The sequence below is a fragment of the Triturus cristatus genome, chromosome 5_1 (assembly GCF_964204655.1).
Source record: "Triturus cristatus chromosome 5_1, aTriCri1.1, whole genome shotgun sequence".
Taxonomy (NCBI): domain Eukaryota; kingdom Metazoa; phylum Chordata; class Amphibia; order Caudata; family Salamandridae; genus Triturus; species Triturus cristatus.
In genome coordinates, this window is record NC_140587.1 from 98,099,974 (window position 1) to 98,123,935 (window position 23,962).

Sequence of the window (23,962 nt, forward strand, 5' to 3'; positions counted from 1 at the left end):
ACAGCTCTTTTAGGGTCCAACCGGTGAAGTCTCTCCTCCTCCTTGGAAGGGTGAGGGGGAGGATAAAACACAGGGAGAATAATGGACTGCCCCAGATGAAATGGAGTAACTACCTTAGGTAGGAAAGCAGCCCTGGTCCTGAAGACCATCCTTTCAGCATGTAAGGATAAAAACGGGGGTTTCGAACTAAGAGCTTGAAGCTCACTCACCCTACTTGCCGAGGTTATGGCTACAAGAAAGACCGTTTTAAAGGACAACAGCCTCAAAGGGCAGCTATGAAGGGGTTAAAAAGGGGACCCCATCAAAAAAGTTAAAACAAGATTAAGGTCCCACTGTCGCATTACAAAGGGAGTAGGTGGAAACCTGTTAGTAAGACCTTTGATAAATCTTAAAACAATAGGAGATTTAAATAACGACGGCTGGTCTTGAAGACACAGAAAAGCCGATAAGGCTGATAAATAGCCCTTAACCGTGGCCACAGCACAACCCTGCTGAGCCAAGGAAAGAGCAAATTGAAGCACATTGGAAAGATGGGCCATTAAAGGATCGATGGATCTCTCCCCACACCATTTTACAAACTTAGACCACCTGTAGGAGTAAATGGACTTGGTGGAGTGTCGCCTGGCCGATAAAATAACATCCACCACATCAGGCGGGAGAGAGAAAGAACTCAGGTTGCCCCATTCAATCTCCAGGCATGAAGGTGCAGGCTCTGGACGTGGGGGTGAAGAACCTGCCCCTCCGACTGCGAGAGGAGGTCTGCCGTGAAAGGGAGACTGAGCGGAGTGTGAGATGAAAGGTGAAGTAGATCTGTGTACCACACCCTTCTTGGCCAATCCGGGGCGATCAAAATAACTTGGGCCCGGTCTTGGCGAATCTTCCTCAGAACCTGAGGAATCAAGGGTATGGGAGGAAACGCGTAAAGGAGCTGTGTTCCCCAACTCAACTGAAACGCGTCCCCCAACGCCCCCGGCATTGGAAACTGGAGACTGCAGAATGACGGGCAATGCGGGTTCGAGAGTGGCGAAAAGGTCCACTCGAGGAGTCCCCCACATCCGGAAGATGTGCTGAATTACCTCTGTATGAAGCCTCCACTCGTGGTCGGTGGAAAACTGTCGACTGAGACTGTCTGCACGTACCTTCAGCACCAAGCAAATTCGATGGTCCTGAGCCCAGGACCAGAGCCGCAACGCCTCTCTGCACAGTCGGTACGACCCTACTTCCCTCTGCTTGTTGACATACCACACCGCGGTAGTGTTGTCCGTCAGGACTTGAAGCGACTGAATGCGAAGAGAAGGAAGAAAGGTCTTGAGCGCCAAACGTATCGCCCGCAATAAGGTGGAGGCATCCGTTATCACTGTGGCCACCGATGGAGGCAGATGAAAGGGCTTTACTTGAGACAGATTGCCCCCCACGCTCCACCAAGACAGATCCGCTGCAGCTTCTCTGGAGATCCTGATCGACTCCCCGAGATCTCAGTTGTGCTGATACCACTGCCTGCGGAGACACCACTGGAGTGTCCTCAAGTGCCAGCGTGCATGGTTGACCAACAGAATGCAGGAGGCGAACAGACCGAGCAGGGGAAGGACCTTCAGAGCTGGAACAACCGCTCCATTGTGGAATAAAGGGATCATCTCCTGAATGTCGAGAATTCTTGACACACAGTACTGTCCAGTACCGCCCCTATGAACAGGTTGCGTTGAGAGGGCACCAGGTGAGATTTGGGCACATTGATCGAAAAACCCAAGTCGAATAACAGTTGAGATGTTACCTGCAGATGACGTAGCACCATCTCTTGGGACTCTGCTTTCAGAAGCCAGTCTTCCAGGTGGGGAAAGACCGGAATCCCCGGCCTCCCGAGATGAGCAGCCACCACTGCCATCACCTTGGTGAAGACTCGAGGTGCGGTAGAAAGACCAAACGGGAGGACCGAAAACTGGTAGTGTTGCGACGCAACCGGAAAACGGAGATACTTCCTGTGCGACTTCAGGATTGGGATGTGGAAATACGCATCCTGCAAGTCGATCAACACCATCCACTCTCCTTGCTGCAACGCTTGAAGAACCTGTGCAAGGGTTAGCATCTTGAATTTCCCCTGTTTCAGGTAAAAATTCAAGACTCTGAGGTCCAGGATTGGACGCAGTCTGCCGTCCTTTTTGGGAATCAGGAAATACCGGGAGTAGCATCCCTGACCCCTTTCCTGCTCCGGAACCACCTCTATCGCAACTTTCTGTAGCAATGCAAGAACCTCCTTTTGCAGAAGAAGTAGATGGTCCTCTGAACAAAAACTTTGGCAAGGAGGGTAAGGGGGAGGAAACTCCTGAAAGAGAAGGGCGTACCCATTCTCCACGAGGTTTAAAACCCAAAGGTCCGTTGTGACCGATTTCCAACCTCGCAGAAAGTGGGACACCCGACCCCCCACAGGTCTCACATGATCTAGGATGGAGGATCTAGGCCTGCTTCCCTTAAGCTTCATTGGGAGCAGAGGAGGCTGAAGATGAGGAGGCATTGCAACCAGAACCTCTCCGGCCCCTTTGTCTTCCTCTATATGATCTATAGAGAGGATTTTGCTGCTGCTGTTGCTGCTGTTGCGGAGGTTGACGGAAGGAATGAAAGGATGACCTCCCAAATCCTCTATACTTCCTGAAGCCAATTCCCTTAGCCTGCGTCTGCAAACCCAAAGATTTTGCAGTAACCCTGCTATCTTTAAATCTTTGCAAGGCGGAATCAGCTTTTTCCCTAAAAATCTTTTCCCCTTCAAAGGTTAAGTCGACTAGGGTGGCCTGAACATCAGCAGAGAAGCCGGAAGAACGAAGTCAAGCCTGCCTTCTAGTGGCTATAGAAGATCCCATAATCCTAGCCACGGAATCAGCCGTATCTAGGCCCGACTGAATAACTTGCCTAGCGGCAGCTTGAGTGTCCACAACAACCTCCATAAAAGAGACCTTCTCCTTATCAGGCAGTTTAGGGGCTATCTGCTTCACCGAGTCCATTAAAGCATGTACGTAGCGCCCCACTAAGCAAGTGGCATTAGTTGACTTAAGCGCCATGCTTCCAGATGAAAAGACCTTTTTAGCTGACTGTTCGATCTTTTTAGAGTCCCTGTCAGCTGGTGCTTGAGGGAAGCGCCTGAAGATTGTTTCGAACAGGAAGCTTGCACTACGAGGCTCTCTGGTGGAGGGTGAGAGGAAAGGAAGCTCGGGTCACCCGGAGCTACTCTATACCTCCAGGTGAAGAAAGTGGCTTGCGCCAAACGTCCATAACAGGCTCTAAAATAGCCTCATTAAAGGGCAACAAAGGCTGTACAATGGAAGATGGTGAATGAAGGACTTCAGTTAAAAGGTTTGGCTTGTACTCTGCAGAGGGCAACTGTAAGTCCAACAACTCTGCAGCCTTCCTGATGACTAAATGATAAGGAGCCAACTCTTGTGGAGGAGAAGATCTGGCAGAAGAATGCTCCCATTCTGGAGTAGTATCTAGTCCACTTGCATCCTGAATGCCCTCAAATTCATCAGTGGAATCACCAAATTCACCTTCCTCCACTTCTTCCCTACATCGCTCCTCCTCCATAATCCTCTGAGTCTCTCTCCGAGAACGGATCCGAGGGCACGGCGTCGGCATACGTGGAGTCGGCGGCGCCGGACGCGGCGCAGATGGAGTCGGCGTCGAGGGAGGCTCTGAAGAAGGCAAATTATCCAGTCGAGGCCGGGAAGATGGATCTCCAGACGGCGTCGGGAACTGCCATGAAGGAGCCATCGACAAGAAGGGCATAAAAGGTGCCTGAACATAATGTTGCGGCACGCCCAAACTAAACGCCATTGGACCCACGGGAACAGAACGTGCGCCGGATGGGAAGGCAGCTGTTTGGAAAACCCCATACATTGCATTGAGGAAATGCATCGGATCCGCACCCGGAGTAGGAAAATGCGGGTATGGGTTCAACCCTGAATCCGGTCGAGGAGTAGCTGGAGCCCGAGCCGAAGTATCCTCAACTGGAGCCGCAGGTTCAGCTGGCACTGGAGAAAGATCTTCCACCTGCTTCGTCTCTGCGTCAGAAGCTGGAGAGTCCACGGGTGCCGGTGACTGCGTCGGAGTCAACCTGGGCGAAGGTGTCTTCTCCGGAGACACACAAGGAGAAGGGGAAGGCGAAGGAGAAAGGAATTCCTTACTTCGACGTCGAGGTGACGGCGACCTCGAAGCCTTACTCTTCGACGATCGGCGCAGAGAGCTATGCTTCCTCTTCTTTTTGTGCCTCCTCGACTTCGAAGAGTGCAAAGTCGACGACTCCGGCTTCGACTTCTCCCTACCTCTCCTTTCCTTTTACGCCTTGGCCATGAAAAGCTTCGCCTCCCTCTCTTTTAGGGCCTTGGGATTCATCTTTCTGCAGCTGGAACAGTCGTCCACATCATGGTCCGATGAAAGGCACCATAAACAATCTTCGTGGGGGTCAGTGATGGATATGTGACCCCCACATTCCCTACAAGGTTTGAAACCTGACTTCCTCGAAGACTTGGCAAATCCAGAAACAGTAACCGACTGCAAGACTACAAAGTAGCAGGATAGTGCTGGAAAACCGTTACGCGTCGATGGCGCGGAAAAAAGGGAACTGACGTCATCATGCCGACGTGGCTCTCTTATGGCTCCGGTGACGTCATACGGAGTTGCAAGCGGAGCCGAGGTATTATGACGTCCACGTCGGCGTAGAGAGCTGGGGAAAACATTCCGTGGAATGCTGGCGCAGGGGATATTCACAAGGTGAGGAATCCACTGGCAGATATATCCATCAGAATGCCATGTTCCCCCTCCCTCTCCATTGTGTCAGGTGCCTCAGATGTCTGTACTTCCAAGAGATGGCTGTCGCTGGAGCTGCTTTCGAACCCCATAGGTGAGGCTTATGCATGCTCCTTACACCACCGCTTTCAGGGTTTCCCACTTCGTGGCCTGTGACAAATCCGCCCGCCCCAGTTTAAGTCTACATAGTCAGTTATGAAAGTTTCTAAGTGATGTATCCCTACCTGGTCCTCGAGGATCTCCGCCGGCAACCTCCAAGTTTGCGGGCGACGCAGCGGGCACGCCCAGCTAACCACACACACTACAGGGGAGTGATCAGATAGGAATCGCGCCTGGTGGGTCACCTCAAGGGACATGTCTGCATCTGGATTTGCGAGTAGGACCCTATCTAAGCGACTGTACGTATTATGAGTGGATGAGAAGCAGGTGTGCACTTTCTGGGTTGGATGCGTTTGGCGCCATACATCGTGGGCTCCTACATTCCCCATGACCTCTCGGCGCTTCATTGTCATCCTCGGTTTCGTGCCAGTACTGCGTGGGAACCTATCCAGAACGGGGTCTAGGACACAATTAAAATCCCCCAACCAGAGTAGTGGCAACTCCAGTTCCGATACCAGGACCTCCTGCAGAGAGTGAAAGTAGTCCGGGTCATCGGTGTTTGGAGCATAAGTGTTCATTATGGCCACATCCCTTCCATCTAGTTAAGCTCTAAGGAGCAGATATCTTCCATGGATGTCGGCCTCCACATATTGTATGGCAAATGGAATCCCAGGGGCCAACCACACAAGTACCCCTCTGGCATAATAAGAGAATGAAGAGTGGAAAACCTGTACCCGCCATTTCTTCACCAATTTCTGTGCCCCTCAATCCGTGAGGTGAGTTTCTTGGAGACATGCTATTGAAACCTGATGCCTTCGGAGAAAGGAGAGGACCCTGTATATCTTGGTGCATGTTTCCAGCCCCCTCACATTCCAGCTTAAAAATTTAAACCCCATGTACGGTGTGGTATCCAATCCCTATGTGTTACGTGTCCCGTGTAGCCACCTAAGCCCTGTGCCCTAAATGCGATGCATACGATGCCCGAACAAAACCAACACCACCCCCCCGAAACACCCTCCCGCCAGCAATTCACTGCCAACAAAACATGCAGAAATGCCCTTCCCATGCTGGTGCCAGGACGTGCACAGCTGTCCCATTAGCCCAAACGGGGCCAGAAGAACAAGTTACTTACCTTCAGTAACGATGTATCTGTAAGAAACATTAGTTAGTTACATTCCTCACCTTAGAATATCCCCAGGCGTCAGACTGGATCCGGAAGATTTTTCGTCAGCAATACCCCTTGCGCGTCGCTAGGCGTCGTCTGCGGCTCCGCGTCCGTCGTCGGCGTCGTGCGCCGGAATGACGTCTTCGGAGTACTTAGACGCCGCCCTCGCGCGCTGACGTCAGTTCTTGTACATAGCTTTCCGCGCCAGGAACGCAGAGCTATGCAAAAGACCGACACTGGTGCCAAAAAAGTCTAGGGCCCTGAAAGGGATAGCCTTAACCCTAGATGTCAGTTCGCAGAACGGGGAGGATGGGTGGGTCGGTGAGGAATCTAACTAACTAATGTTTCTTACAGATACATCGTTACCGAAGGTAAGTAACTTGTTCATCTGAAAGAAACACGTTAGTTAGATTCCTCACCTTAGAATATATACCCAAGCAATACCAACCCCGGTGGTGGGTCTGCGAACCAAGATCACACCAGAAAGTCCAGGAGGACAGAACGGCCAAAGAAGCCATCCCTCCGGACTTGGCTGTCTAGGCAATAATGCTTGGCAAACGTGTGCAGCGAAGCCCACGTTGCCGCCTGACAGATGTCCTGCAAAGGGACTCCCCGTCCCAAAGCAGTAGTAGCCGCTGTGGCCCGAGTAGAATGGGCGCGCAGCCCAACAGGCGGGTCCTTTTTTGCCAAGGAATAACAGATTTTTATACACAAAACGACCCACCGGGAGATGGTCCGTTTGTGCACAGCTATGCCCTTCTTTGCACCCACGTAGCCAACAAAAAGCTGGTCGTCCACTCGGAACTGTTTTGTGCGGTCCAAATAAAAGGAGAGCGCACGTTTTGGGTCCAGACGGTGGAGCCGCTCTTCCTCTTTGGAAGGATGCGGAGGCGGAAAGAAGGTGGGCAAGGTGACAGATTGTCCAAGATGAAAGGGGGTCACCACTTTCGGTAGAAAGGAAGGACGAGGCCGAAGGACAACATTGTCCGGATGAACAGATAGAAAAGGAGGCTTGGACGATAGAGCCTGGAGCTCACTCACCCGTCTAGCCGAGGTGATGGCTACCAGGAAAGCAGTCTTAAGAGTTAGAAGACGAAGAGGACAATTGTGAAGAGGCTCAAAGGGAGCGCGCATCAGGAATGTTAAGACAAGATTCAAGTCCCACTGAGGCATTACGAAAGGGACAGGAGGGAACGTGTGAGTAATGCCTTTAAGAAAGCGCGACACTACAGGGGACTTAAAAAGAAAAGGCTGATCAGGAAGCCGTAAGAAGGCAGAGAGGGCAGCAAGATAACCTTTCAAGGTGACCAGGGCAGAGCCCTGCCGGGCCAAAGAAAGAAGAAAGAGGAGAACCTCAGAAAGAGGGGCAGAAAGGGGATCCACAGCCTTTGCTGTGCACCATGCCACAAATTTGTTCCACCGGCAGGCGTATACCGTCTTTGTGGAGGGAGGCCTGGCTGCCAGAATATTATCACAGACTTCAGGAGGCAAGTCAAATGGCATCAACTGCCGCCGCTCAATCTCCACGCATGGAGGTGGAGGCTGGACAGGTTCGGGTGGAGGACCGTCCCCTGCTGCTGCGACAGAAAATCCTCCCGAAGGGGCAGACGTATCGGAGGATCGGTCAACATACTGAGTAGCTCGGGATACCAGTACCTTCGTGCCCAATCCGGAGCCACCAAGATGACTTGGGCCCGGTCGTGCCTGATCTTCTTCAGCACTCTGGGCAGAAGTGGTATAGGCAGAAAGGCGTACAACAGACCGCAACTCCACTCGCGATGAAAAGTGTCGCCGAGCGAGTGCCGCCTTGGAAATTCCAATGCGCAGAACTGCTGACATTGCGCGTTCTCGTCGGTGGTGAATAGATCTAACCAAGGCTCTCCCCACTGCTGAAAGGGACCTTGCGCCACCTCGGAGTTCAGACGCCATTCGTGATCCATCATGCACCGGCGGCTGAGTTCGTCTGCTCTGGCGTTCAGAGAGCCCGCCAGATGTTGAACCACCAGGGTGTTGCCCTGGTGTTCCAGCCATGTCCAGAGGTGCAGAGCCTCCTGACAAAGGGTCCACGACCCCACCCCGCCCTGTTTGTTGCAATACCACATGGCGGTGGTGTTGTCCGTGAACACCTGCACGACACTTCCCCGTACAGAGGGAAGGAAGGCTTTCAGTGCAAGTCGGATCGCTCTCAGCTCCAACAAGTTGATGTGGAGGCGAGACTCCGCCGGAGACCAGAGGCCTCTGATCTCCGCCTCTCCCATATGGCCACCCCATCCCAGGAGGGACACATCCGTCACTACGACATGCTCCGGAAGGGGTAGGGAGAGGCTCTTGCCCGTGACCCAATCGCGGTCCGTGAGCCACCACTGCAACTGCCCTTCGAGATCAAGACATGGTCGGACAGGTTGCCGTGATGCTGCGCCCACTGAAACTTCAGGTCCCACTGCAGAGCCCGCATGCGCCGCCTGGCGTGATGCACTAGTAGGATGCAGGAGGCCATCAGCCCCAGAATCTGCAACACTAGCCTGACCGAAACCCAGGATAGAGGCCGAAAGATGGGAATCAGGGCCTGTATATCCTGGACCCGCTGTTCCGGGGGATGAACCCGGAACTGCGCCGAATCGAGAACCGCTCCGATGAAAAGGAGCTTCTGAGAGGGGCTCAGGTGTGACTTCGGCACGTTGATGGAAAACCCCAGCAAATGCAGGAGATCCGCCGTAGTCTGGAGGTGGGAGACGACTGCCTGGGGCGAGCCCGCCTTCAACAACCAGTCGTCGAGATAGGGGAAGACTGGAACCCCTGATCTGCGCAGATGAGCTGCGACCACCGCCATCACTTTCGTGAACACCCGAGGGGCACTGGTAAGGCCGAAGGGGAGCACGGTGAACTGAAAGGGCTCCTGACCCACCGTGAACCGCAGGTAACGCCGGTGGGCCGGCAGGACGGGGATGTGGAAATATGCGTCCTGCAAGTCCAACGCTACCATCCAGTCTCCAGGGTCGAGGGCAGCTAGAACCTGAGCCAAAGTTAACATTTTGAACCGTTCCTTCTGGAGGAAGGCATTGACGTTCCGGAGGTCCAAGATAGGGCGTAGGCCCCCTTTGCCCTTCTTGGGAACCAGAAAGTAGTGGGAATAACAACCACAACCTACTTCTGGGCTCGGAACGCGCTCGACGGCCTCTTTGGCCAAGAGGGCCGAAACTTCCTCTCGCAGAAGATTCAAATGATCCCCCGAGATACGGTGGTGCTGCGGTGGCATGGCTGGAGGGGTCGTCTCGAAGGGGAGGGAGTAGCCCCCTCGGACGATTTGCAGCACCCACCTGTCCGAAGTAATGGTACGCCAGTGGAGCAGGTGATGGCGAACCTGGCCTCCCACTTGTGAGAAGTTGGCCTGATATGTAGTGCTCACTATTCTAGTGATCACTGTGTATCATTCCAAACGACCCTTATTGATGATTGGTTGTAAGTCAACCTTATAGACCAGCTATCCTAGTAGCATGGACAAAAACAGTCTTTAGGCTAAACTGTAGAGGGCGTGTTAAGCCAGCTGTTTTACCACCACATTTACCCCTTGAACACCACGTGAAAGGACACCACACAAGTTGTTATGAAAATAAAGGATATTTATTTATAACAAGACTACCCTGGCTCTTTATGAGTCAGGGAGCTAAGCACACTACAAAACTCTTATGAAAATACTTCAAGTTGCACAATTTACACAAATGCCCGAGGGGCACGAAAAACAGTATACACTAACAGTGGAATGCGAATGGTTAGAGAGTCTAAAGTTACTGATTCCGGAGAGATCCAATCAGTGGGACTAAACGAAAAAGGAGCTGGACACTTGTAGAGCGAACCTGCGATGGAGCACCGAAATGCTCGAGTTACCTAGCCCAGAGGCTGCGGCTGCGTGAGGTTCAGCAAGATGTCGGGAGTCCTCGTTGTAGTCTCAGGAGCCTGAAAGAAGAAGTTGCTGGCAGGCGACCAGTGTCGATATTCGGAGGGATCCAAGCCTGGATCGGTGATGGAGATAACCTGAAAGCAGAGGGGACTCAGTTCTTAATCACTAGCCAGTGATTGAGTTGGCACCAGGATGGCACCGGAGGTAGTCACCGCGATCAGGTGAGTGGGTGACGCTGGACTCTGCTGTCCCTCGGTGCAGGAGGCGTTGTCGGCGACCAGGCAGAAGGGGCGAGCTGTCCCACGAAGGTGTCTGCTGTCGGCGATGCTGGACCCAGGATTGGGGCAACAACCCTTGGCAAAGGCAAGCCCACGCGGTGGAGTCAAGATGGCGTCTGGACCAGGGGGGTCCGGGGTGCTCCTCTGTTGGAGGGGAGCCAAGGCCAGTCTGGAGCAACCAGACCAGCGACGGAAATGTCGTGGTGCGTCGTTATGAGGGCCACTAGCCAACGGGCACGTGACCGAACAACGCGGTGAGCGACAAAGAGCAGAAGGGCCCCCACGCAGATCTCGGGGATGCTGGGAGGCTGGTCTTCGGTGCTGGAGCTGCTCAGGGTTGGGGCTTCTCAAACCCCAGGAGCACTCACTCGAGGGTCCCTCGGTGGTCGTGCTAGGCAAGCGTCGTGCAGGTTTTGATGGCCGGTCCCGCAGGTCTCGTCACACCCACGAATCTCAGCTGGGCTGATGATGCAGGTAGAGGTCAGAGATGGCAGGGAATCCGGGTCTCTTCGAGCTGGTCAGTCTGGATCCGGAGGATGGACGTGCAGCAAACCGCAAGCGCTTAGGTGGTGCCTACTGGTGCAGGGTGGCTACTCCTTAGCCACAAGGGAGAGTCTTCAGAAAAAGTCAAGAGTTCCTTTCGTGGAAAGTAGTTCAAGATTCAGAATTATCCAATTTGGGAAGGGGGCCCGCTCCTACCTTTATTCTAAGAAAAGGAGCTGGCCCGTGACTAGGTCCTGCCTATGGGTGGGACCAGGGGGGGGTGGTTACACCCCTCTCCTTTGTCCGGTCTCTCCCCGGCTCAGAGGCTGGGGTGCCCCTGGAACTGGTTCAAGCCGGCCTATGCACAGTGAGCACCGGGGTGCCACTTGCAGTCACCTTCTTCTCAGCCTTGCCTACCTGGAATACACAAAACCCTGTCTGGGATGGCGCGGGCACCGCCCCTGACAGGAAACCCTTTGTCCAAGCTCTCCCCGCTGGAAGGACTCCCAGCAGCAGGAGGTCAGACTTGTGTCTGTGGTGGCAGCATCCATTTTGTGATGCTGAGGCTCGAGTCAACTTTAACCGGGGTTCACAGTTACATGCATGTCGTGTCCCTCTAGAAGGGTGGAATGCTAACCTCGTCGCCAGAATTGGCGAGGGGTTAGTATCCCAATTCGTATGACACCTTACTCGACATGCTTTGATAATGCGATACCAAAGTTAGCAAATAACCGCGAGGATTATAATGCACTTTAAGAGTATATGGTACGCGTTATCCTGGAACAGCTATTAGGACTTGGTTCCGCAAGCTGCAGACGGGCTCAGCTCATGCCAGAGCACCATCTCCCATGATTCCAAGCACTCTGCCTTCAGGATTGATAAGGCCTGCCATAGGAGTGACTGATAGGAATCCATGTGTCCATTTTAGGGTTAGGTGTAGGAATACTACACCTACAGCAACGGGTGATTACACCACTTTGCCCCAGCTGTCATGCAGCCAGTTGTGTCAGATTTGGGCGGCCATCCAGGGGTGGCATAATACATGCTGCAGCCCCTGGTAGGCCCTGGGTACACCGATGCCCTGGATACCTGTGGTATGCTGAGACAGGGACTAACAAGGCGGCCCAGTTCCAATTAGTGGATGCACCTAATGTACATGTGTGTTAATTTCGAGAGAGAACAGCTAGGCTGTGGGTCTGATTGGCAGGCCCACAGCCGGGGAAAGTCGTAAACCAATGAAGCAAAAGCAAAAAATCTGGGTGATCATAGGATTGCAGACCCTACTCTCCTACACCACTGGCGTGGAATGGGCCTGAAAGCTCGGACTAGGAAGGCTTTGAGGCGGCTGCTGCCGGGGTGGATGTGGACTGACCGCGTCGTCCTCCAGTACCGCCTCGGCGGAAACCACATCCGCGACCGCGTGCAGGCTGGTTCTGCGGCCGGTGGCTAGGCGGACGTGAGGAGGTGCCCCTTCCTTGGCCACGAAAGGAGCGAAAAGCGGACGTTTGTGGCCGCGGGGCCGAGAGGCCCAAGGACGTGGCCGTAGCCCGGGAGTCCTTGAAGCGAGCCAGCGCACTGTCCGCTTTCTCACCAAAAAGGCGAGCGCCATCAAAAGGCATGTCCATGAGGGTGCTCTGGACATCCCCTGAAAAGGACGTGGACCGCAGCCAGGCGTGACGTCGAAGCGCCACCGTGGTAGAAATCGCCCTACCCAGCGAGTCCGTAGTGTCGAGTCCACATCGGATTGCATGGCACGCTGCATCTCTCCCATCGGCCAGGGCCGAGGAAAGCCGCGCCCGGGCCTCCTCCGGGCACAGTGGCAGCACGTCCTCCACCGCATCCCACAGAGAGTGGGAATAACGGTCCAAGAGACAGGCGGTGTTCAAAGACCGCAGGCCCAAACTGAGCGAGGAGAACAGCTTCTTACCAAACTGTTCCAGTCTCTTGGAATCCCGGTCCGGAGGAGCGGACGGGAAGGAGGATTGGGAGGTAGAGGCCTGGATAACCAGACTCTCGGGGGGGGGGGGTGTTGGGACAGAAAACTGGGGTCGCCCGGAGCAGGGCGGTGGCGCCTGGCAACGTTCCTATCCATAGGAGGGACTGTGGAGGGCTTGGACCAGGTGCCCTGCAGAACGTCAGTGAGGGCTTATTGAATGGCAGCAGAGGCTCAGTGGAGCATGCGGCAGACTGAAGCACCTCAGTGAGGATGTTAGTCCTCACAGCCACGGCAGGCAGCTCAAGCCCAAGGGCTTCGGCCGCCTTGCGCAGCACAACAGAAAAAGCTGCACCCTCCTCCGAAGCCACAGTCGGAGGAGAGATGAATCCAGTGTCCGGTGAGGTATCCAACCCACTGGCCTCCCCCAGTTCATCTGCCCAGTCCTGTGCAAGTTTGCTCTGAAGGGCCATAGGATCGTCAGACCCCTCCCAGTCCCCCCCCTATTCTGAATCCTGGTAAACAGGAGGAATGATCGGAGCAGGTCGATAGACAATATGTGTCTCTAGCGGCGTCGGATGCGGCGTCAGGCGGCGCCGCATCGGCATCGGGACCAGACAGGGGCTGAACCGGGGATCGACGTCGACCGGAGCCGGCGTCGGGGGTGGTATCGGTGTCGGCGCCGGCGGAGGAGGCGTAATGAGGTCGACCGGCGTCGACGGGGGCCCAGGCTCGGGCCCCTCGGGGACCTGCGGCGCCGGAGCCTCCAACGGCGCCGGAGCCGCCGGCACACGAGGTCGCCCAGTCGAGTCCGCGGGGCCCGAAGGCGCGCCAGCGGGCGTCGACGGAGGGGCCAGGCTCCTCATGGCCGAGAGGAAGGCACTGACCTCCGCCGGCGTCGCGTCAGTCCCAGGGACCGTCGGGTATGGGGACTCGCGCGGCTCCTGTGGAGCCGCGGGGGTGGAACCACCCGGACCCTCGGCCGAGTCGCGCGACCGGCGAGGGGAGTCCTTAGAGCGGTGTCGCCTCTTGGACTTCTTGGAGTGCCTCAACTTACCCGAAGACTTCGAGCCAGACGAGTGACGATGTCGAGTGCGGCTCCGCGACCGATCCTTGGACCTCCTCCTGGACCGGGATCGAGAGCGGCGCGGAGCAGAGTGGCGAAGCTCGAGAAGCTTGCGGGACCGCTCCCGCCTAGCTTTCGAGGTCAGGGCCATACAATCGGAGCACGACGCCGCGTCGTGGTCGAGGCCCAAGCAGTACAGGCACCGGCGGTGATGATCAGTCACCGACATCAGTCGGTGACAGTCGTCGCAGGCCTTGAAACCAGGCATCCTACCGGCACCAGAGTCGAGAAATGACCAAAAAGAGTCAAAAAAGTTAGTCAAAAATTGACTAAAGGGGTAGCTCTCCCGGATCGGCACTTACTGGCGCAGAAAAAAGAAGAACTGACGTCAGCGCGCGAGGACGGCGTCTAAGTACTCCGACGACGTCATTCCGGCGCATGACGCCGACGACGGACGCGGAGCCGCAGACGACGCCTAGCGACGCGCAAGGGTATTGCTGACGAAAAATCTTCCGGATCCAGTCTGACACCTGGGGATATTCTAAGGTGAGGAATCTAACTAACGTGTTTCTTTCAGATATGTCCTACAAAATAAGAACCCCCCCAGTCCCTCCCCGCCCACCCCCCGGGTCAGCACCCGACTCAACTAGCCGCTCAATGGCATAATGCAAAATTCTGAACCGCCCACGTATGCATCCGGGGCCTGTCATGGCCGAATGATAGCTAAACCCCGCCACATGGTTGCATCAACATTTTTTTAACTTTATTTTCAAGGTTTTTTTACGTGGCATACATTACAAAACAGAGATGGTTGCATCAACATTCTATTACAACAAGCAATTCTCCCAAGTCCCGGTACAGTGACAGTCACCGGTCCACTAAAGTCTGGCCCCTTCCACCCAAACAATAGGAGAAGAGACAAAGAGGGAAAAGAACAAAAAAGGATATAATCTTCAGGACGGTGCAGTATTGGGCGTCAGTGGGTCCAAGACCGTCTCCGGTACCACATGAGTCGTCGACAGAAGCATTTCAGGTACCAGGTTCTCTTCAGGAGTCTGTCACAGTCGGTGGGGGAGGGTCGTCGGAGTCCACGTGCAGGGTGCCGTCGTCCCCACCGTGATCCGCTGCCTCTTTGCTTGAGCTGCGCCCGCTAGCCGACTCCTACGTCTGCCCCTGTGGCTCCCAGGAGGTCTGGTCCCCCAGGTATGCAGAGATCCCCTCTGCTCGCTTTGTGAGAGGGCCTCTCCCTTAATCTCAAGCCATTCTCATACCTCTTCCTGAGAGTCAAAGAAAAGGGCCTTCCCATTCGTTATTACCTTGAGTTTCGCAGGGTACAGTAACATGTACTGTAGGTGGAGTTCACGCAGCTTCTGCTTGACGCCGAGAAAGGATTTCCTTTGTTCCTGCACCTGGCGGGTATAGTCAGGATAAATGGACACCTTGGCATTATCAAAAGTAAGGTCTACCGCTTCTCGTGCCACTTTCATTATACAATCTCTGTCCCGATAGTTCAGTATTTTGGCAATGATGGCCCTGGGGGGGAGCCCCCGGCAGCGGCGGAGGGACCAGTGCCCTGTGGGCTCTTTCTACCACATAGACCTCTGACAGCCATGAAGGGATTAGTCTAGTACGTATACAGTCCTCTAGAACTCGCTCTACATTACCTTGTTCCGAGCCCTCCTGGATGCCCAGGACCCTGATGTTACTTCGATGGGCCCGCCCGTCCGCCCGTCGCTCAAGTGTTCCGGTGGTGTTGGTGAGCTGAAAGACCTGTTTGCTTCAGAGCCCACCTCCCCTTGTAGCTGGACGATGTCCCCCTCCGCCGCGGAGACCTTATCCGCTATCTTCCGCAGATCTGCTCGCAGGAGATTTACATCGAAGGAGACTGTCTCAATTTGTTTTTCCAGGGCAGTACAGGACCCCTGTATCGCCTCCAGGAGCTCGGCTCGTGATTGCTCAGTGGAGACATCTCCCTCCCCATCCAGTCCTGTCTGACGAGTGATTCGCTGTGGGGCCAGGCGTTGCATAGTATATTGTGGGATGGTGTTGGAGGCACAAGGCAGCCTGTCATTGCCCATGATGTAGCCAAGCGCAAGAGGGCTGTACCCCCACCCAGCAGCTCCAGGGAGCACAGAACCGCCGTGTCCAAAGGGAGGGTCCGGCAGGCAGTGTAGCAATGATGTTAGAGCAGCTCACCTCAAGTTTATCACCCGTGCGCTGCGGTCTAGTCAGGTATCCGCCGGTTGGGGCCCCCGCTGCGCACCTGGACAACAATATCGTCTTCACAGCTGTGTCCGGCCAGGCCATCCGTATGTAGGTTCCTAGTGGGAAGCTCGGCACACACTCGACCCCCGGAGAAGCACTGGTATGACCAAAAGGCTGCACTGGTTGAATTTCAACCTGGGCAAAAGGTGTGGGTTCTGGAGCCAGTGGCACCAATGGGACTCCAGGACAGATGGAGTGGCCCTTACCCTATCCTAGGGAAAGAGAGTGAGGTCACCTACTTAGTTGACCTGGGCACAAGCAGGAGACCCAAAAGGGTTATCCATGTGAACCGCCTCAAACTCTACAATGACAGGACTGACATCACCATGCTGATGGTGACTGATGAGGAGCAGGAAGCAGAGAGTGAACCTCTCCCTGACCTCCTCTCCTACAGCCCTAAAGATGGGTCAGTAGATGGAGTTGTCTTTTCAGACACCCTCTCTACCAAACAGCAGACTAACTGCAAGCAAGTCTTGCAACAGTATGCTAAGCTCATTTCCCTGACCCCTGGTCTGACAAACTGGTGTACCCATGATGTGGACACTGGTGACAGTGCACCCGTCAAAAACAAAATCTATCGACAGACAGGCCAAGTCAAGGAAAGCATCAAAGCTGAGGTCAGCAAGATGCTGGAGTTAGGGGGTATTGAACCCTCTGAGAGCCCCTGGGAAAGCCCAGTGGTTCTAGTCCCCAAACCTCACCCCCAGGGTGGAAAGATCGAAATTAGGTTTTGTGTGGACTATAGAGGGATCAACTCTGTCACCAAGACAGATGCTCACCCTATCCCAAGAGCAGATGAGTTGATAGACAAATAGGGGGCAGCCACATTTCTAAGTACCTTTGACTTAACTGCAGGGTACTGGCAGATTGGCATGGCCCCAGGAGCAAAAGAGAAAACAGCATTCTCCACACCTGATGGGCACTATCAGTTCACAGTTATGCCCTTTGGTTTAAAGAATGCCCCTGCCACTTCCAAAGGATGGTGAATCAAGTCCTTGCTGGGTTGTAGTCCTTTAGTGCAGCTTATCTTGATGATATTGCTGTCTTTAGTTCCACCTGGCAGGATCACCTGATCCACCTTGGGAAGGTTTTAAAAGCCCTGCAAACTGCAGTCCTAACTACCAAGGCATCCAAATGCCACATAGGGCAGGGCACTGTGGTGTACTTGGGTCACCTTGTTGGTGGAGGCCAGGTACAGCCCTTACACCCCAAGATCCAGGCCATCCTGGACTGGGCAACTCCAACAACCCAGACCCAAGTCAGGGCATTCCTTGGTTTGCCTGGGTACTACAGGAGATTTGTGAAGGGATATGGGTCCACTGTGACTCCCCTCACAGAACTCACCTCCAAGAAAATTCCCAAAAAGGTTAACTGGACAGTTAGTTGCCAAAAGGCTTTTGACACACTGAAAGAAGCAATGTGCTCAGCACCAATTCTGAAGGCTCCAGATTATGCCAAGCAGTTCATAGTGCAGACTGATGCCTCTGAGCTAGGGATAGGAGCGGTCCTATCCCAGACCAATGATGAAGGCCAAGACCAACCTGGAGGCCTTTGCTGTGGTTTGGTCCCTGAAGAAGTTGAGACCATACTTGTTTGGTACTCACTTCCTAGTTCAAACTGATCACAGAACTCTCAGATGGCTAATGCAAATGAAAGGAGAAATTCCCAAACTGTTGAGGTAGCCCATCTCCCTACAGGGAATAGACTTTGAAGTGGAACACAGACCTGGGACTGCCCATGCCAATGCAGATGGACTTTCCAAGTTCTTCCACTTAGACAATGAAGACTCTCTAGGGCAAGGTTAGTCTCATCATCTATCGTTGGGGGGGGGGGGGGGGGGGGTTGTGAGAAAGTGCCCTCTTTCTTGCATGGTATGCCCCCACTTCTTGCTGAATTGCTGATGTTCCTTGACTTAGTGTGCCCTGGGCTCCTACTAATCAGGTACCCAGGGCCTATGATCCTTCCCTAAACGGCATTAAAGCCTAAACCCAATTGGCCTCTCTGGCCACATGTCAGCCTCTGGTAAATGGTACCACAGGTACCCAGGGCACTGTGACCAGAGAAGACCTCTAGGGCTAGAGCACTTATTGTGCCACCCTTAGAGGCCCTGTACCCTGACACTCACACACTGCCTTTGCAGGCTGCGTGTCTTGGTGCAGAACAAAGTGAAGAGCTGACATGGCACACATCACTGTTGCCATGCCCACAAACCCCTGCCCATACATCAGTCACCCCTCTAGCTGGATGCCCTATGCCAGTGGTGAGGGTACAGGTGAATGTGCCATTAAGAGTATCTGGTGCTGGGAGTTTGTCATTACGAACTCCACAGCACCATAATGGCTACGCTGAAGACTTGGAAGTTTGGTATCAAACCTTTCAGCACATTAAACCCACACTGATGCCAGTGTGGGATTTAATGTAAAATGTACAACAGAGGGTATCTTAGAGATGCCCCCTGAAACTCAACCAACTTCTAGTGACCTGACTGAGTGGCTGCCTAAGCTGCCATCACCAGACATGTTTCTGGACCCCTGGGTCGAGAGCTGCTGCTCTTGGGGGCCTGAAACAATGCACATCCTGGGACGAGGTGCCAAGCCTCCTCCCCAGGATGGGCAGGGTTCACGAAGGAGAAGCTTCAAAGGCATGCCGCCTTAGTGAGCTTCTCTAGACCATTTGCTGCTTTCAGTAACTGGTCCCCACTGGTTCTACCCCCACTTTGGGTGGGAAAACCTGTGTGGAAAAAAGTGAGGAAGAGAGATTGTGCCCACCTCTGCCAACTCCACCCCTAAGGTGGGGAAGGCGAGGTGAAGCACAACCTCGAGACCCCGCCACCTTGAGGATGGTGGGACTCAGCCAACCAGGGACAGGCTCCTGCCCTCCTCCCACTGGAGAGTGGCAGAATAGGGGGGGTACCCACCCCACCCCAGGGAAATGACCCATTGGTCCCTGCCCTTTACTTACCTGTAACGCCCCTAAATTTAGTATTTAGGGGGGGCCCTTAACCTTCCTTCCGCATATCCAGAAACGACAAGAAAAGAAGATAAGAAGGACGAAGAGCCGTGCAGAGCTAACAAGAGGGCGACGCCCACTGACTTGGCCCCAGCCCTACAGGCCTGTCTTTCCTCAAACCTGCTCCTGCGAAATCCCGGTGTGTCCTGCAGCCAGCAACCTCACAAACCCCGGAGGACCTGCCTGCCTTCACTTCAAAGATTGAGTCTCCCGTGAACACCGAACTTGTTCAAACTGCAGCTTCTGGTGTCAGCCAGAGACCACAAATCCAGCCCACTCTGCTCCCGCCAAACCCGGCCCGAGCTCGTGTGAAAAAAACACGAAGAGGAGGTCACCCCGGTGACCACTGACCTGCCTGAAGCCTCTAGACGACGGCTGTAGCCTCAATCCAGAGGACCTCCCTACCGCGACCAGAGCGGGTAAGAAAATCCGACATCCCATGGCACCCATGGACCAGACTCACCACAGCCTTGTGTGCCCAAACTAACGGTGCCAAACCAACCCACGACATCCCAACTTACCCCTCAAAGTGGTGGTCGCACCCAAAAGATCCTCGTCACCGAGCCTGCAGTGTTTCTTTGTACCGGAGGTTCTCCGTTGAAAACAACAGGGCACCTGACCTCAAAACAGCACCCTGCACCCGGCCGCCCTAGTGCCGCTGAGGGTGCTCTTTTGGTGCTACTTTGGTCCCCAACTTGCCCTGAGCTAAACCCTAGGAGCTTTGCTCCCACAAACTTGTGGCCTGCTTGCCAGCAGCCACCAACCGGAGGCCCCCTATCCCCCATTGGATAACATTGGGCCTCAACACTCTGCACCCGGCTGTCCTAGTGCCGCTGAGGGTGCAACAACAGTGCATCACTGACCCTGGGAGACCACTGAGTCTAACTCCAGAACCTTAACTCCCACAACCCTTTACCTACCTGTGAACCATTAACCTGTTTTCCTTCTATAGGATAACATTGACACTTTTTCTTCAAAAAGTTTCAAAGTGAAGGAGTTTTGAAACCTAAAAATATTCTTTAAAAATCGCACAAATAAACAAAACGTGTTTACTTACCTGTTTGCAGGAAATGTTCCAGTGCTGAATCTAGTTATCCAGCACTGAGTTAGACAAGTAACGTGAAAAGTAACTTACCTACAATTTACTGTAGCAGCCCATTCATTTCAATGTACTGCTCCAAAAAGTTTCTAAGTGTGGAGTTTTGAAAACTGAAAATATTCTTTAAAAATCATGCGAATAACCAAAACATAATTACTTACCTGTTTCTAGGAAATGTCCCAGTGCTGAATCTAGGTATCCAGCACTGAGTTAGAAAAGTAACGTAAAAAGTAACTTACCTGCAATTTACTGAAAAAGCCTATTCATTGCAATGTACTGTATTTGCTAAGTGTTGCATACTACTGCTCCCCTGTAAATCAAACAAAGTACAATTTCTATTGCATTTTCAAACTGTTCTATATCCAGTAACTTATTATTGAAAAGTATTTAATGCTTACCTGTACCAGGCTTGCTTGGTTCTAAAAATAAACTCCAATATATTTTTTTACAAACACAATTGGACTAGAGTTCAGTTCTTGAGTGTGTGTGAATTCTTGCTGACTGAGTGTGTACATCAAATGCTTAACACTGTCCTCTGATACTGCCTTACTGCTCGACCAAGCTTCCACTATTAGAGAGCAAGGTTCTATCTAACTTTACCTCTGATTGCCTCTGGGGACACTTTGACTCTATACACACTATACCTCATTTTGGTGTAGTCTATATAGAACTTGATCTGAGAAAGTAAACCTTCTGTAGTGGGTAGATTAAGCTTTAAAAATGTATTTTCAAAACATTGGTGTCTCTGGTGAATATTACAGGAGATTAAACAGTATCTGTGTTTCATAGAAATAAACATACACGTTGATATTACACCCAGGGCCGGCATGCAAGAGCTTGTACATGCTGAGGGCTAAAAATAAAACATGCTTTCTCTACGATAGCGTTCAGTCGTGGATGATTTCATACATTTAATAAACTTTTTAATTTGAAATACTTTATTAAGTTTTCCATAAAACAGAATGAAACTGACATGTTTGGAAAAACTTACAATCTAAACATTAAGTCTGATGATACACTAGGACATATAAACTTAAGATTCAACAATAATTATTATTTCACGTTATATGTAAACCAAGAAGATAAAAAGAAAAGAAACAGAAGAAAAGAAAAGAAGAAGAAAAGAACAGGTAAGAAAAGAGAATAAAGAACAAGAAGTCTGATCGAGAACAGAAAGATAGATAGCACATAATAAGAGGCTAATAGGGTTTATAAAATGCCATCAAAAGGCCTACTATAACAACAAACTATAACGGACAAATAAATCGAACACTGTATACACCTTTTTTAAACAAATCGTAAAATGCCTGGATTGTAAGCTAGGAAAAACCGTATTGAAATAGTCCCTAAAAACCTCGAAGATAAGAAGCATTCACGGAGGTTTATGTGTGTTGAAATAAATGTCCAAAGAATTCCACAATGCACTGGATGAGGGTTTCCATGGAGAGTTCTGAAGCGCTATGTTGTCTGCCCCCCTGAGATGAATAACCCAGTTCAACCAACCTTTGAATGAGGCCTTATGCGTGTCCTTCCAATTGTTAAGTACCATCTGAATTGCAGAAAGTGAAGAGCAAATTTAGAAGGGGTTTGTCTGTATCAGAACTTGTATCAATCGCCAAAAAGCCAGCAGTCAGTGTCGCAAATTCTTTTTTCAACTTGCAATCGAATAATTTTGAAAGGAAGCCAAATACGTTGTCCCAAAATGTCGTCACTGCCTTACAGTGTTAAATAAGATGGGCTAGATCTCCTGTTTCTTCCTTACAGGTCCAGTACAAAGGGTCGTCGCGAATATGTAGTGTGTGTAATCTAGCAGGTGTCCAAAAAGCTTTATGTGATAACCAAAATTTAGTTTGGGATAGTACTGGGGATACTTTATTACTTGTTGTGGAACTCCACACTTGTGGCCATATAGATTCGAGTATAGGAACTGAAGAATGTAGTTCCCAAAAGGATTCCAGACTTTTATTTAGTTAGGAGGTTTTGGGCAGAAGAAGTTTGTAGATATGTGAAACTTAGTGACCCAGCTTGGTAATTTGTAGCACAAACATTGGTAACAATGGTGACGAGTTATGTAATTTTGCTTTGGATAATGCCGCTCCTACTTTAAAAAAATATAAAATTCATTATTATCAAATTTGTATCTGGTTTGAAGTTCTGTGAACGGAATGGGATAAGAAGAGTGTTATAACTGGTGAGGAAAAAAGATACCCTTATTTATCCAAGAATCAAAATTTAGACTTTTCCCTTTATACAAAACGCTATGGTTATGCCATAAAGATTTCAATTTAGAACCCTTAATACTTGACTGAAGCTTCTTATCAATCAGTAGTAAAGCCCGTTTCGTATTTCTAAAAATAGATTTAGACCTATTAGGATAAAGATGACTAGATGTGAGGAGGGCCAAGGGATTAATATTATCTAGGATCATTTTTTTTAACTACTAGCCCACTGGAGTATAATAGGCCGGAGGTGAGATCCAGTAGGAGCCCGGTTTTGCCAGAAAAGCGGATTGATATAATTTGTAATCGGCCAGGTTAACACCAACTAAAGATTTATCAAGTCTCAATTTTTTTATTCAAATTCTGGCCCTTACCCTGGCATAAAAATTTGGTAAGGCGGGTTTCTGGTTTACGGTGAAAGTCTTCTGTCAGGAGAAGCGGAAGCATATTTATAAGATAATTAATCAGTGGCATAATCATCATCTTTATGGTTTCTATTCTCCCCCACCAAGTGATGAATTTAGGTGACCAAGAATCCAAATGTTTTGTGATCTTTTCCAAAGTTAATTTCTCATTATGGTGAAGTGTGTCAATTATATTGCAACCAAATTAGATTCCTAAGTACTTTATATACCCCGACTGCCATGCCAGAACTGTGTCCCCAAGAATTTCTTTGGTACAATGAACATATTGAGTTTGTATCCTGAGTATACAGAGTATTCTCCAATCGTAGACATCAAGGCCTTGATTGAAGGACCCGGATTTTCCGTTACTATTAAAATATCATCTGCGTAGGCAGCCAATTTAACATAATTATTATTAAATCCTACCCCTTTATTTCTGTATTCAACTTAATAGCCTGAATTAAAGGTCCCAACGCTAACAGGAACAAGGACGGGGATAAGGGGCAGCCTTGTTTAGTGCCTTGCTGCAGGTTGAAAGGGTCCGAGATCGAACTATTGATCGCAATACGAGCCGAGGGTGCCAGATAAAGGCTCATCAACATATTTGTATAAGCTTCCCTCAAATTAAATGTATGCATACATTGTTTTAAAAAAAGAGAATGAGACCCTGTCAAAGGCCTTTTCTGCGTCTAACCTGATTGCAATTGTTGGATCTTGTTTATACGCGGCATTCTCCAAAACATGGCAAAGTAAACGTGTGTTGTTGTTAGACATACAACTTAAGAAAGCCGACTTGGGAATTACTTATTAACTGCGGGAGAACAGTATTAAGTCTAGAGGCTAACATTTTTTAATACATTTTACAATCAACATTGATAAGGGATATTGGCCTATAATTCTTTGGGAGAAGAGGATCTTTACCTTCTTTGGGTATGGCTATTATGTTAGCCTCAGTCATGGAGTCCTTCGTACGCCCAATACTAGCAATATTATTAACAACTCTCAACTTGGTTGGCTGTAACTGAGCTGAAAAAGTTTTATAGAAAGTGGTTTTAAAGCAGTCAGGACCTGGAGCCTTATTATCTTTCAGGGCTTTGATCGAGTTCACCACCTCTAATGAACGTAATAAACTTATAGGTCTTATTTTAATTGGATATTCTTACAATAGGGAAACTTCATATTCATAAAACCCATATGGCAGAAGTCATTAATCCGGTCCATATAAACATACACACCCAACAGTCTCACTACTT

The 23,962-nt window shown here is 51.3% G+C and overlaps 1 protein-coding gene across 2 annotated transcripts in view; it reads right to left on the reverse strand.

The window, feature by feature from the left end:
* The window catches only part of MROH1 (maestro heat like repeat family member 1), a 2,508,022-nt gene that overhangs the window by 566,603 nt on the left and 1,917,457 nt on the right, over window positions 1-23,962 (reverse strand). The window lies entirely within an intron of this gene.